At 40.6% G+C, this 15,739-nt stretch overlaps 1 long non-coding RNA gene across 1 annotated transcript in view; it reads left to right on the top strand.

The window, feature by feature from the left end:
- LOC125750726 (uncharacterized) overlaps positions 1 to 15,306 on the top strand; it is a 39,309-nt gene extending 24,003 nt beyond the window's left edge. The window contains exon 2 of the long non-coding RNA XR_007400413.1: positions 12,954 to 15,306. This is a non-coding gene — a long non-coding RNA (uncharacterized LOC125750726). The remainder of the gene's footprint in view (positions 1 to 12,953) is intronic.
- Positions 15,307 to 15,739: the final 433 nt, after the last annotated feature.

Raw genomic sequence — 15,739 nt, 5'->3', positions numbered from 1 at the left:
AAAGAAAGGCCAAGAAATATGGTATATTTAAAAGAGTATTTAGGTGCTAAGCACGAAAAGAACTGTGACTATTTAATTGCGCAGTTACTCTTACATTGTGTAAAGGGAACATTTCAACTTCAAACATTTAACGCGCTCATGGGAGTTTTACTTACACAAAAATGGTCTGAGGGCAGAAGGAAAAATGATTGGTTCAGGGAGATGAGATTGGACCAACCATTAAAATGTCTTTGTCCAGCCTCCTCTAGTTGCTTAGACCCACCTCCTCTACAATCTGATTGGTTATCTCCCCAAACCAATCATTTTTTTCCTTCTGCCCTCAGACCATTTTTTGTGTAAGTTAAACTCCCATGAGCATTTAACGCAAGTAGGGCAAAATATTTGAATCAGAATTTGAATCATTTGAATAAATTAATAATTATTCAAATTAGCATTTGAAGCAGAGTGACAGAATGATATACAGTCTATTTATATGAATGACACTCAGGGCTTGTTAGTACATTAGCTTCAACATGAAATCAATATTATATTTCTTCTGGACAATTAAGTGCTGTGTGGGACAGATCAGAGTGTCTCAGATTGGATGTAGATATCTAGGACTTTTTTACCTTAGCAGACAGTAGTTATCTGTGTCATCGCTTTGAATTTCAAATCAAGCCATAAAAATGTCTTTCAACCAGGAGTGTCTGACATATTGTGCCAGTAAATTATAAATAAAGTGCTCTCATTCTTATGGTGCTAACACAAAGAAAAAAAAACACATGCACGCAAGATATCAAAAATCATAACATCAGACAAAATGTTATGCAAAACATTGGCACACTGATTTTATATGTCTGAAATCAAATGACAAGTTGTCATCATTTGACACCTTAGCAAAGGAGGAATTGTTATCACATTGCAAAATAGGACATCCTGTTTAGCCCTGCCAGCTGTATTCTTCTGCCAAATGAGATTAACAGGCAAACACAGCTGCTTTGGACTTATTAGACTCTCCAAAATAGCTTTTGTGACAATCCCATTACAAATGTCTGGGGCTAAAGATTTCACAGCTTTAAGGATCCACTAATACCAAATACAGATTAACGTAAATATGTCCCCTTTACCTTGTAAAGAGGAGCCAGGATGACCTAAAACAAGTATAGAGAAGATGCCACAGATTTGCAGATAAATTATGTGTTTTGTTTACTATGAAAAGTTTAATTACTAACCATATATTATGTTTACAGCAGTATTGACTACACTGAACCCAGATCCACTATACTGACAGCTAGGCAATACTCAGACAAAAAAAATCTGATATACAACCTCAGGGAACAAATGATGGATTAAATATGTTATTAAATGCTTAGGTGAGGTTGTTATTGATTCACGTCTGAAGGTAAGTTTTTGGTCATCATCTTGCAGCCACACAGGGTTATTTAAAGAGTATACAGAACATCCCCCACAAACCGTTTTCCATCTCTACCTTTATTCCCAATTTATGAAATATTGATGGCTTTGTTCTTTCAGCAACCTGATGCAATTTCTATAGCTGACTCAATTTCAAAGTTAACAAACCAACATTCGCACCAAACATGCAAGACATTTTGTTTTCCCAACAAATGTTGGACACAGCATCAGTCATTCTACCTGATTACAAACCTAATACAGTGAAACCTGGCGAGTAACTTGGTCTGCGAATGTTTTGCAAGACGAGCACAAATTTTTCATAAATTTTAACTTATGAAAGCGAGGTTTTGCAATACGAGTATTACATATACGCTTTGTCTGCCGAGCGTCGCGTAATCACAACTGAGCCAGTGGGTCTCTCTCTCTCGCTGCAGGATTGTAGGTAATCGTCTCCCATGCTCGGTCTCAGTCGGCCTCTCACACTCATATAGTCAAAATTTAGTAGAAAAGCACCATCTGAATAAGGCCATAATAGCGCGTGCGATGAATCTGTTTAACGACAATGCAATGTTACATTTCCACGAAATCGAAAAGGAAGCAAAAGCGGCTGTCATTGGGCCGGTTCCTTGTTAAGGTCACACAAAAAGAAAAATATTCCAGTGATTCCGTTAGTTACAGTGAAAGTCGTCCTACAAAATAACCCTCCTCTTCTCCTCGCTCTCGTCTTCCGCACACCATTCACAATTATTTTCAAAGATAAAGTGCAGGTTCATTTGTTTTATGCAGTTTTACTTTATATTTTGTATTAATAATTTTTATATGAAAAATTTTGGGTTGTGGAACGAATCATCTGAGTTTCCATTATTTATGGGAAAATTCGCTTTGATATACGAGTGCTTTGGATTACGAGCACGTTTCCGGAACGAATTATGCTTGCAAACCAAGGTACCACTGTACTGTGGAAAATTGTCTGTCTGAACTTAAACTGAGGGGTGCAAGTGCTCAGTGCTTAAGGAATAGGACTTGTACCTCCTACAGGTTTGAATCACAGGAGGAAGTGTGGTGATACCTGGCACAAAAAAGCAACAACATTTGATGTGTTTTTGATGATTGTTTGCTGTAACACAGTAACATGCATGATAATCGCTTTTAACATTGGGCATATCCAGCCATTAGAGATATAAAGATATATCAAAAAATGCTGTTTGTTAACAGCAGTCTTACGTTTTGAGTACACAAATGGCCAAAATTGTTGAAACACTTCCAGTTTTCAGAGATTGCAGAACTGTTGCTCCAGTTACATATTTAATCGTCCAATGTATGATGTTTGTAACATTCTGTTTATAAACGCCGCCCCCTAATATTCGTGTAGCATGGGTGTCGTTAGGTCCGATCCTATTTTAGCCCCAAAGAAAAACAAGCCCCAGGCAAACTTGAGTTACCCCCTGGTTTTTTCAATAGCTAGAAACTCCCTGTTGTGTGGTAATTTTTAAAGCATAATGCCAGAAATGCTATGTTTCCTCAATTCTGGCCACTAGTGTATATTTTAGAAGATTTAATTCATAGCACAGGATGGCCTTTTCACTTTTTCACAGTATATAGGCAGTCCCCAAGTTAAGCACATCCGATGTACGTACAGCCAGGGGCGCTGCTAAGGATTTTGGGCCCCATGAAAAGAATCTTGACAGGGCCCCCAACACATTTATTGGGGGCTTCCCTGGGCCCCCTCTCAGTCATGGGCCCTGAGAATCGTCATCGTTTACCCCCCCTTTACAGCGCCCCTGCGTACAGCTCGTACATACGATCAGACTGCCATAAAGCCTATTAGATAAAAAATTCGTGTTAAATTACTGGAATAATCCATGTCAAGCAGGACACTTAGAGCTACTTTGGATTATACTAATTACTTAAAAACTGAACAGTTCTTGTGCTTGTAGGTGCACTACAGCACAGTACGCAGTTATTTTTATTATTATTCAATAATTATTATGTACGGTATTATTTTTTCCAACTTACCTACAAATTGTATTTATAAACAGTATAATTTATCTTGTATAACTGTTTTTTCCTTTTATTATATTATCATTGGGGGCGGCATGGTGGTGCAGTGGTTAGCACTGTTGCATCACACCTCTGGGACCCGGGTTCGAGTCTCCGCCTGGGTCACATGTGTGTGGAGTTTGCATGTTCTCCCCATGTCGTTGTGGGGTTTCCTCCGGGTACTCCGGTTTCCCCCCACAGTCCAAAAACATGCTGAGCCTAATTGGACTTGCTAAATTGCCCGTAGGAATGCATGTGAGAGTGCATGGTGTGTGAGTGTGCCCTGCGATGGGCTGGCCCCCCATCCTGGGTTGTTCCCAGCCTCGTGCCCATTGCTTCTGGGATAGGCTCCGGACCTCCCGCAACCCAGTAGGATAAGCGGTTTAGAAAATGGATGGATGGATATATTATCATTTTCCTTTTTCTTTTGCAATCTGTCATCCATATCTGTAATTGCTTATATATTCTGTACACCTGTGTTTCCATTCTTGATTTTTATGTATTTGTAAAGCACTTCGAGCGGCATTTCATGTATGAAGATGCTAAATGAATAAATATTATTATTATTATTATTATTATTATTATTGAACATTCTGAACATTCAGAGGAAGATTTCATTAAGACAATACAATATCCCTCCATATAGCTTCCACCCACTTGTCCTTCAGATGGTCATGGGGAAATTACACATATTTTGAAAATATTTCCCTGCTTTTTGATTGGTTTCACAAATTATCAAAAACTTTAATGCATTATTAACTTAAATCTATTGAAATCTCAGTATCCTATTATTTGCTTTGAAAAATGATGAATAATGCCAGTGTCTTGTTAATTATGTCTGGCTCGGAATATGATTCTTTTAACAGGGTTCATCAGTGGCCAAGTTTGCATAGACTAATGAGGGCCTTTATTCATTTTAAAATTCTGGGGAATGGCGAGAGACCATACTACCTCCATACTTATAATGTAAATGAACAGAGGTGAGAACGCTGACAAACACGCATTGTATCACATCTCTGACCTATTTGTTGGCTCTGAAACCACCCGCGGGTTTAATGACTGAGTTCCATCTCAGGGGGTGTCCTTCAAGCCAATTATGAGTTCAACTGACACATCATTGACTCAGCAGGCACCATGTTCATTTTTGAGAGAAAGGAATTACAGGATAGCTTTGAGCTATGAGCATTTTGCATTTTGATTATAAGTACACAAGGTTCTTTCATCAGACTGATAAAGCATTTTCATTTTTTTTCTGCGTGACTTTATAAATAAGCAAACCATTTCCCTGCATTCTGATGGAAGTTAATGTTTGCTTGAAAGTTCATTGAAGATGTACTGCCTTGCTTCTACCAGTACTCTTGAGGCAATGGAAGGAGGGAGTTTATTGTCATTTGAAAATAGGCATATAGTGAAACAAATCAGCATTTATCCAAAACCTTAAAATGTGTTTGCACAAAATATTGTAGCACCGGGCAGACAAAGGCATTGCGAGCGGAGGAAAGGACTAGGAGACTTGCTTGGAGAGAACACGCTCTTTAGTCTATTACTGAACAGGACTGTTCCAAACACCCAACGAACACAGAACCCAACTATACACAGCGGAAACACAAGGTGGACAGATGCCAAACTGTAAGTTGCACACACGGTGGGAAAGTTCTACAAGCTAAGAACACGCAAGTATCAGACAGGGTAAACACACCACGATCGGTCAGGCAAGTATGACCATGACAACAACAATAATACAAGGCCTTTTTACAGTTACAGACAGGAGCTATTTACATTGCCCGCGAGCATGCTGGGATATGCTGACCACCGCCGACACTACAGTATGAAGTAAACACAATACAACAATGAACAGATAAATTAATAAATATGCTGTACTGTATGTAGTGCGGGCGCAGCATGGTGGTGCAGTGGTTAGCACTGTTGCCTCACACCTCTGGGACCCGGGTTCGAGTCTCCGCCTGGGCAATATGTGTGTGGAGTTTACATGTTCTCTCCATGTTGTCGTGGGGTTTCCTCCGGGTACTCCGGTTTCCCCCCACAGTCCAAAAACATGCTGAAACTAATTGGACTTGCTAAATTACCCATAGGTAACCACTTAACCTTCTGGGTCGCGGGGGGTCTGGAGCCTATCCCGGAATTTACAGGCATGAGGCAGGGAACAACGTGGGACAGGGGGCCAGCCCATCGCAGAGCACACTCATAAACAATTCATCCACACACGCACACCTATGGCCAATTTAGTAACTCCAATCAGCCTCAGCATTTCTTTGGATTGTGGGGGGAAACCGGAGTACCCGGAGGAAACCCCATGACGGCATGGGGAGAACATGCAAACTCCACACACATGTAACCCAGGCGGAGACTCAAACCCGGGTCCCAGAGGAGTAAGGCAACAGTGTGCACCCATGGACATGTGACTCTTCAGCTGAAGATTGAACTCGAACCAGTGATCTTCCAGTCACATGCACGGAGACTCAGGGCTCAATTTTGATTATCTAATGCAAAGCATAACGCGCAAAGCGAAACAAACAGGTGCATGTCCTAATCCACTTCGCTATTTTTATGGCAGAGAAATGCAGACTTTGTGCCAGCGCACGGTGAAAAAAGGTTGTTGTAACTCTCTTAATTATTCACAGGCATGTTTTAGGCGTAACAAGCAATAATCCAATCGGAATGGCGTATCACCTCACTTTTAAAATACAGCAGCCATGATCTACTGCGGATCGCCTTTACAATGGCGCTTTTGCCCCTTCAAGCCAGATCCCTGTTCGGCTGGGGAAAACGATGTGCTCGTGCACGAGGTGAAAATGCGCGAGCACGTCATCTACGGGAGCAGCGCCGTTACACAGAAGCCTTTCGAGGCGAAGCAAGTATGGGATGAGGTAGCAGTGAGTGTGAGTTCGTTGACTGGCATCACCAGATCATCCGCGCAGTGCAGAAAGTAGTATGATGATGTTTAAGGACGGGGAAGCTCGCTGCTCAACAAGAGTAGCGGCTGGGAACCCGGCTTTAATTATGCTTTTATGTTTAATTTTAATTTCAGGTGTACCGTTTGCAAAATATAAGTTAATGTGCGATCGAAAGACAACCTACATTTTTAAAGGTGTTTTAAAATTTTCAAATAAAAAGCAATAGGGTTGTTATTTTTCTACCCTCACAATATATGGGTTCCTTACCAGGCTACAGACGATTCAGTTCTTCCGGCGTTCACTCCTTTGTTGGCATCGGCACATGCAGTTCAGCACCTTCTAAAGTCCTCTAATGTGTTTTAATTTATGTCAAACAGACATCGATCACGCATGGCAATGTTATGCAACATACACCATGCCACAAAGAATGCCGTGATGCTCTACCAGACTTATAATGCTCTACCTGACATATTTGAAACTCATTTTCATAAATACCGTTTAATAATTCGCCACTAGCTTTAGACGTGTTTTTTGTTGGTCAAATGCGCAATGGCATTGCGCTGCCCCACACCTCTTAAAAAACAACACTACTACCCGCGGAAAGCGGGCGCAAAATCATTTACTATTTTGACCATTCGCACGCAGGGCATGAAAATGAGCAATGCGCTAGTACAAAATGAGCAAAACCGCTTGCCTCAGGCTATGTGCAGGTGGAAAACAGCCCTTAGTTTGCTGAGCCACTCACTGCCCCAGTGGAATTGCAAAAAGGAGTGCTAAGTTCGAAGTGTGATGGCATGAGGAAAGACGCCATTGCAGAACAGAATCTAATGCTGAATGCTTGGGGATCTCCTTTCAGATGGGAGGGCATTAAAGAGACCGGATAAAGGTGGCTGAATATGCCTGTGGCCTTGCTTATTAAAGATTTCTTGGATGGATGGTAACGTGGTCCCATTGATGTTCTTGGCTATCCTCACTACTTCTGCATAGCACTGCATTATAATGCTTCCCCCTGTAGAATCTCTATTGGGGAAAGGCTTGCTATTCTCATACATTAGAGAAAGTGGAGGTGCTCTTGTTTTTTCTTTGCCAGGGACGTGATGTTGAGGGCGATGTTTAAGTCCATGTAAGTTGAGGTGATGTTTAAGTTCATTTGAGGTCTTCAGTGATGTGCACTCTAAGGATCCTGGTACTCTTGATAACCTCCACTGTGGATCTGTTGATGTATAGTGAGGTGTATCCAAGGTGGACATTCCTGAAATTTGTAATCATCTGGGGAGTCTTTTCCACAGTGAGGGCCAGGTTTTTGTTTTTGCACCATGCTGCCAGCTGCTCCATCTCCTTCCTATAAGCTGATTGATTTCCATAAGGTCATTTCTAACCACCATAGTGTCATCTGCAAATGATTGTATGATTGAAGTTTGATGACTGAATGTGAATGGAGCTTTATTTCATCAATGTCCTCAGGGTATTTTATTTAAATCATTCCAATCGACAGTGTCTGCATTTGAATCCTTTCATTCAAAGTTACCCAGCGTGTGATTTGATGTCATATGAATAGATCATTTAAGTTCTTACCGGTACTTCTCCGGTAAATGCATAAAATTAAAATTAGAGCAGGAATGAAAGAAAGAGATTATTTTTGAGGGTCATGCTCATTTTCCATAAGATCCCACTACAAAAATGTCATGTGTGTTTTAATATTCGGCTTCATACAAAGGCTGCACATATGTAAGACACCAGTGGGTAACAGCAGATGGGACTGTGGACGATGTGCATGTACCTTTAGTGTTAATTGCTACTGCTGATAGAAGGTGGATGTGTTAATGACACGTTTCTCATTTGGCTGCATATAACAGTGCTACAGAGTATGAATGGCACTTCAGTTTTAATAACCACCTTCCCAGCTGAAGGGGGCGGCAAAGCACGACATGGTGACAAGCTCTGAGCCCAGAGGGCAGCGTCCCCTGTGTTAATCTGCGCTAATGACACGGCTCTGTGAAGTTCTGCAGGGATGCTGCGATGCCGCATTTGGGATAACACCTGTCAGCAGAAGGCAGGCGCACCTGGGAGGCAGACCCATGGCCGCTCCTCCGCCGCGAGCAGCGTCACCTGCCACTCCACACTGAGGTGGTAGCCTCGCACAAGCGCTCCAGAACACGTGTGCCTGAGTGCATGTGTGCAGAAATAATTCACAGTGCCAACAAATGCGTATATTATGCTAGCCAAGGGCATAGCTTTTGGTATGGACAGCAGTGACACGTTCCCACCAATATTGTGGGAGTATCATGTGTGTTAATGTGGGCAGGGGGTCCAGGGCTGATTTAGTACCTATGCATGTTGAAGCTGAACCTTAGCATTTGACTCCAGCTTTATACCATCATGCATTATTTGAAAGGAAGCTAAGCCTTTTTTGCACAAATATGTTGAGATGCTGCTTTTCATGTATTCCCTGTAGGTCTCCTTTCATACATGTAAGGGAGAGTGAAGCTTTGGGTCCATGTGCAGTGACAGCTATTTATCTAGCACACCTGGAGTATTTAGTGGAGTTGAACTCATAAGGGCCTATTATATTCAAACCAGAAACATTTTGATTACAGATACAGAGGCATAATCCACTCCAGTCGCATGCACTATAAATTTATGTTTACATAGAAATGCCTGTTTTTTAATGGCAGTAACAGGCAAAAGTCAGACATGAACATGCTGCCTATCTGATTCATTAACAGTAAATCAGGTGATGCTACCTTTCCCCCTAACAGCTGTAAGGGCAGTGGGCTGGCACATGTTTTATGTCATGTGATGATGCAGTGTCCATTTAAAACAGGGTGAAATCAATCACTGGGATCAGGTTTGCTGATCCATTTGCAGTGTGTCTATTTCAAGAGTGTATGGAAATTGAAAAGAATTGGCTCTCACTTTTCCTACAAAGGAGTAGCAAATTCGGATTCAGTATTAAAAGTAATTTGTTTTAAAAGTTAAATGTTCAAATTAATTGGAATAAAGTGTCTGAACTAAGTTGTTCCTCCACTAAGCGGAGCAATTTCCATCAGCTTTAAAAGTCTCTGCATCCCAAGTGATGGGATTTGAAGGAGTAAGTCTGGCTGAAGTGGCACCAGTTAGGGCAACCATCACAACTGGCATTTAGATAGAAAGCTTAAAGTGCTTGGCTATGCTGAAACAGAGAGGAACCCAAACCAGTTAAGACCTGGTATTACGTCCCCGTGATTTGGATCTTTACGTTTGCATTATAACTATCTGAACACACATGTGCTAGAAATCATAGCTGTCTTCCATTTATGCATGGGATTTTTGCGTGTCTCAGATCAGGAATGTGGTGCATATGGTTTTAGAACCAGTCTGCTACCGAGGACACTGATCTCAGCATGATTATTCAAAAAGTATTTTGATGGATCACTTTCAAAACACATTGTATGGTTAAAGATCTGAAGCTGTAAAAATTTGAGATAAAACACACTGTGATTGAAGCAGCACAATATAGTGGTAGCAAAGTGAAGAGCAGCCTCAGACACTTGATACTGTTAGCATGATAACTGGAAAAGTATGTGATGGATTTTTTTTCAAACTTCCCAGAAACATTGAATAGTTGATGATCATTTTGAGTCAAACCACACCAAAACTGAAGCAGCAACACATAGTGGTGGAACAAGACAGACACACATCCAGTGATCTTGATTACGGTGAGTCACGCAAAGTTGGGCTTTTAATAAAGAATTTTTTGAAGAGATGGAGAAAGTGTGTAAGGAGACTAGAGGTTGGGGGTTAGATGGAGGGTGGGGGTGACAGGGCTGTCTGGGAAATACATTGTTGTTGTTCACAGCATCTAGTTTATTACTGATGTTTAACATCCAGCAAAATATCTGATCCTGTAATGTTTTTTTTTTTAGTTAGATAAACATTCTGGAAAGTGACAGTGTGAAGCTGCAGTGTGGTCATGGTGCCTGCTGATGATTTTCCCCTAACGAAAAATGATTTCCCAAATGGAAGAAATTCATTAGTGGAATGATGACAAAACCACAAGGAATAGCAATGGGTGCAAACAAACTTGTAAACAGTGTAATATTACCAGAACACCACCATTTTTGTTCTGTCTCCTGGAAAGCATCTTGTAGTTTTAAACTGTGTAGAAAATGGTGGTTCATACCTGGGTATGAATTTCTCCATTCAACAAAAAAACCTTACCTGGAATAGCTATATATACATAATCTACCATTTGAATCCGTGACAAGCATGATGCCTGGAAGCATCAACCTTGCATGCAACTTGCAGGGAATTTTTCAACAATAATTATCTCATGACTTTCATGTTTCTTTGAACTATATAATAATAATAATTTGGTTTTCTACAAAGGAAAACTGCAAATGGTTATGTGAATATTCGTTACCACCATGGAAAAGTTTATTTAAATGTTGCACATATTCAAATTAAGTAGGATTTTTTTTCTAATTGTTTTTGTGTGTATTAATTTGATTGCTCTAAAAATCTTGCCATTTCTAGTTAAATCTGGTGTTTCTGAGCAAAATTCGGCAAAGACTTTTTCCACATTCTGTCACCTATTTCCTTCTTTTGGTTAATTAATACCGAGATACCTATACATATGATTGGAATGTATATTCAACTTGCAACCCTGTACTGGGAGTGGTGGGTGGATAAATGACAGGACTAGCAGTCTAACATCACTCCCACACTTCATGCCAGCTTCTTATACCTTTAATCATTTCCTTAATATGAGCATTGTCTCTCCTCATTTTGGTGTCACCTGAAAAACATGAGCATTGCCCTGACTCATCATACACTGGCTTCAGGCAGTTGTATCATAGAGGGTGTAACTTTAGTGTCATAGGGTGCAGCTGTGTCTGCCGCTCGAGTGAAGACCTGTCCGTCCATGCTGCCTGCCTTAAGTGACTGGCATTTCCTGGGGATTCCTCTGCACCCACCTCACCCCGGCCCCTTCATGCAGCACCTGCTCCAGCACTGCCTCCAGGTGCATTGTGGGTGTAATCCAGACACATCACAGGCCAAGTGCATGCAAATGTCGCATTCAGGGCAGTTATTCACTCTGACACTTATGCATAGAGATGTGAACGACAAAACATGAACTGTTTACTTATTTTTTTTTTTTTTTTTACTAAAATGGTTTTTGATTAATTGCATTCTTTGGAAATATGGTACACTCAGCAGTCCACATTTAGTGACCAAGATAATTACAGACTGAAAGTTCCAGTCATGCTGAAATGATAGACTGCATATTTTCTCTTGTGGTTACCTGACATTCATGTTTTGTTTGTCATAATTATCTCGTTTATTATGCTTCTTCAGGGGACTGAGTATCTTTATTCCCATCAAGTCAAATAGAAAACAGTTATCACTCTCCTGCTGCAACATTACAAAACCTGCTGACAAGTATTGTTAACGAATATAGTGCCCCCTTAAGTGCCTAACTGATAAACAAATGTCTTACGAGCAGTCGGCACATTTCCAGTATTAGTCACCTAGTCTGATGTTTTAATTTTCTATACTTTTTGTCCGTACTGTACAGTAACCAAGAACTGAACATATGATCCAAGGCTGTAATAAATGAGATAATTATGACAAAACATGAATGTCAGGTAACCACAAGAGAAAATATGCAGTCTATAATTTCAGCATGACTTCAACTTTTCATGAACTACATATGAAATTGATCTTGTACAGTTTCAAAGAATAAGCATGTTAATAAAAAACAGGGAATTAACCAAGGCAGTTAGCACAGGTTTCCTGGCAGATTGGCACTGCGGAATCCTTTCGCAGTTGATTTGTGTGCACATACCCACACGGCAGCTCCTACTGTGATCTTTAATTCATGTCATCGATTTTATTCAGGAAGCAAAGCAGCCCGTTGATGCGTGGATGTCATTCTGGGTTTCAGGTGAAGTGAAAATATCAGTTTTCTGTGTTTAGCACAAGCCCGGTCTTTCTGAGCTTGTTCCAAGACTGTGCATATGCAGAGTAATTGATCCTTCTGGGCCTGTCTGCCCTCTAATGAACTGTTATGCCCATCAGTGGGCGGAGGGTCAGAAATGTCACATTCATCTTGGCTCCTTTAATGGTCAGACACGTATCGCGTGGTTTGCGTGATATGTAAGCATCATTAAAGGAAGCATCTGAAGTAAGGCTTACGTGTGACAGGCCAGGATTTAGAGTGTCAGCATTTAAGACTATTTCTCAGCGCAAGATGTGTGAAAAGGCCAGAATTTTGCACAGACTAATCTGATCTGCCTTTGATCAGCTGGTTGCATGGCACCAAACAGTCCCACATGGACTCGAACACTTTGTTTGTGCTTTTCGCTCTCTGAGATTTCACTGGGGAAGCTATCTAACCTACTTCACTGTGGGTAAAAATCACACAGCCCTGGAAACACTACATTCTGGGTGCTTTTCTTGTTTGCAAGTGTGTCATTTTATAGCCTTTTAAATTTAAAATTTTAACTAATTAAATGCAGGTTACATAATATTTGAATAAAGATCCTTAACAGTTAGAGTTGAGTCAGAGGTTAACAAACATCACAGAAGTATTGCCTGCTCTGATTATTTTTTTCCTTTTCACAGACCGCAGTCCAAGGAGTTCCTTTGACAGGACTCTCTGGAATACGACGGTGGAGTGAGACAATCCTTTTAGGGCCCCACAGCATGGAAGCCCAAAATGGTCTCCGTGGCAATGACCTGATGCAGGGCACCAGCATGGGGCTCCAGAAGGAGGATCACATGACGAACTGAAGACCCCTCAGACTAGAGCTGTGACATTATCTTCATACTTGCCAGCTGTTCATTCTCAAGGCCTCTGAGCTTGTGATTTATTTGATATGTGCAGTTAAAAAAATTCAGTTTCAATGCAAATATTTGCCCTTAGAATAAATTGGTATGATCCTACTGCAAAATCTACACACGTACATCAAAGAGCAGAGAATTATTGCTTTTTTCAGTCCCCTGGCATCAAATGGATGTTTCCAACAAGGTCAAACTGTCCCAAATTACAGGGTTCTTTGTTTTCTGCCATGTAACTGCTCAAGGTCTGGTGATGTTGTTCTGTCTTCCCGCACTATTCGACTGTGAGGAGTCACAAAATCATGGGTTAAATGACTTAAACTTTCAGTTGGAATAATTCAATATGACGTTCTGTATGAGAGTGGGTTATAGGTAATATGCATCTGTTCACTGTGAACATGTTCATTTTGATGTAGGCCTTCCAGGGAGAGAGCAGGTCACCTGCATAATTTAACTCGCGTTACCTATGGGTGATACTTCACTAATATTCTAGGTGTTCCTTTGGTGTATTACTGTGTTTCAAGCTTGTATGCGCTTTCAGTGAAATAACTATCATGAAGATCCTTGTTTTTTTTCTTTGTCAAAATGTACGATTGTTAAAAATGTGAAATGACTATGCATTTCACTCCAGTGCTAACCGGCTTTTTATAAGCTGGATGCTTCTTTTGGTGATTTGCTGGTGTAATGATGTAATGAAAAGGGAATGTCATATTCTCTCTCTCTCAATATGCTTCGCCATGCTCTCAGAGGACCGAACAGACGGACTGCCTGCTTGAGTGTTGAAGAGGTGGTGCATTCATGCTTAGACAGTAATGTATTGTATCAGTTATGCTGGCGGCCATTTCTGCGATGCTGCGATGTTTGAGCTCTGGCACTAAAGGCCTGGGTCCCTTCATGTATACGTCACCCCCGCACTTCCAGACCTGAACTCACAACGCACAGCAGGTCACACTAAATGCATGAGCAGATGTGAGATCCAGCTTCAGTCCTTCTACTCTCCTCCCCATGCTTAAAGAAAATCATGCAGTACGTTGATTTCCATTTACCTGCCCCCCCCTAGAAAGTGTGTTATCTTTGTGTTTCCCCGCAACACCACAAAATTGGCAAAGCAGTTCTGTCTGTTTCGATTAAAAGTGGGATCGTTCAGAAACAGGCTCATGTGAATGATGTGGCCTGTTAACTAAACCATAGCCACTGTGAGTGATATTTCCGCATAAGCACTTCCTGCATTGTAACTAAGTATACTTGAGTGTTGCATTATTAAACTCTGTTCCAGAATTAACATGCTTGAATAGTTACAATGACCATTAACAATGAATTTAGTTTGCTGAAAATGGTGATATGTCAAATAAAGTTATTGCTTTGGTATGACAAGATAATTTAGCCAAATTTCAGTTTCTGTTCCTAAAGCAGCTAGTTTATCTATGAAATATCAGAAATGTGACAGTCATATTTTCTTTTTAACTGTTATATTGGGTTCCCGACAAAAGAATGAAAAATGTAACCATTTGATCCACTTCCTGAAAAGTCATGGATCTTAGTATCATTCTTTTATCATTCTCAGACTTTACCTTTTCCAGGTTTTGTTTCGGTTTTGCCTAAAGCATATTTGTGATTTCCTATTCAAACGAGTCAAAACCATTAGGATTTCTCTGGAAATGTTCTGCTGGATTAGTGTATATGTTGCTATTGCATTCTAGCTTCATTAAGATGTTTGTTTGCATTTCTGAATGTTATTCAAGTCATTTAAAAAGCTCATTGTTGTGGATATTTATTATCCATTGTTGTCATACATGGGGACGTTGCCATGTTGCACAGGAGCTCGTCTCGAGACGCCAATCGTGTCAAGCAGCCAAATTAAGAAGTGCCATCTGTACAAGTACGTATCTTATGGAGACCAACTCCTCAGTGCTCTGGGTGAAGGGCAGGACGAGAAGCAAGTTACAACTGTTGTTAAATGTATTATATACTGTGTGTGTGAACATGCCAATTTTTAAATTATTTTGAGCCGATGCATTGAAGGTGAATGTGAAATGGTTTTGTTGGTGATTCTATTTGAAGAGAACTGCCTTGTTGTTAAGGTATGCTTAGAAATATGCCTTCTTACAAACTTGCTAAAATAAAAAGAAAGAAAATACTTTGATGACTTTGGCTCCATGAACATCTTAATACATTTAAGATAAATCGAAAAAACAAAATTGTTGCAATAATTTTCATATTTCATTCTTCAGTTTAGCAGTGAACTGAAACAGTGCTCAAGATCCCCCCCCCCCAATCAAGACCCAATTATATGCCTGAAGATGTGGGGTTTTTTCACAGTATAAGTCACATGATGTCTGGCAGGCATGGTAACAACAGGTCACTCAAAGGTGCCTGCCAGGACTGTAGGGGGCAGTAATACAACAGGTGTACAATATAACCTTCCTTCCTGCTGTGACAGTATGACAGTGTTGTGCAAGACCTGGTATATTCTGGACAGTTGACAAGCTCAAGCTTTGAATCTACTCATTTATCTAAACATTAGCCTAATTATACAATACACTTGTTAACACCTGTGGGAAATGTTTCCT

Source organism: Brienomyrus brachyistius, chromosome 1, assembly GCF_023856365.1.
Source record: "Brienomyrus brachyistius isolate T26 chromosome 1, BBRACH_0.4, whole genome shotgun sequence".
Classification (NCBI taxonomy): domain Eukaryota; kingdom Metazoa; phylum Chordata; class Actinopteri; order Osteoglossiformes; family Mormyridae; genus Brienomyrus; species Brienomyrus brachyistius.
The sequence above is the reverse complement of the archived record's forward strand: the minus strand, read 5'-3'. Positions and strand labels throughout refer to the sequence as shown.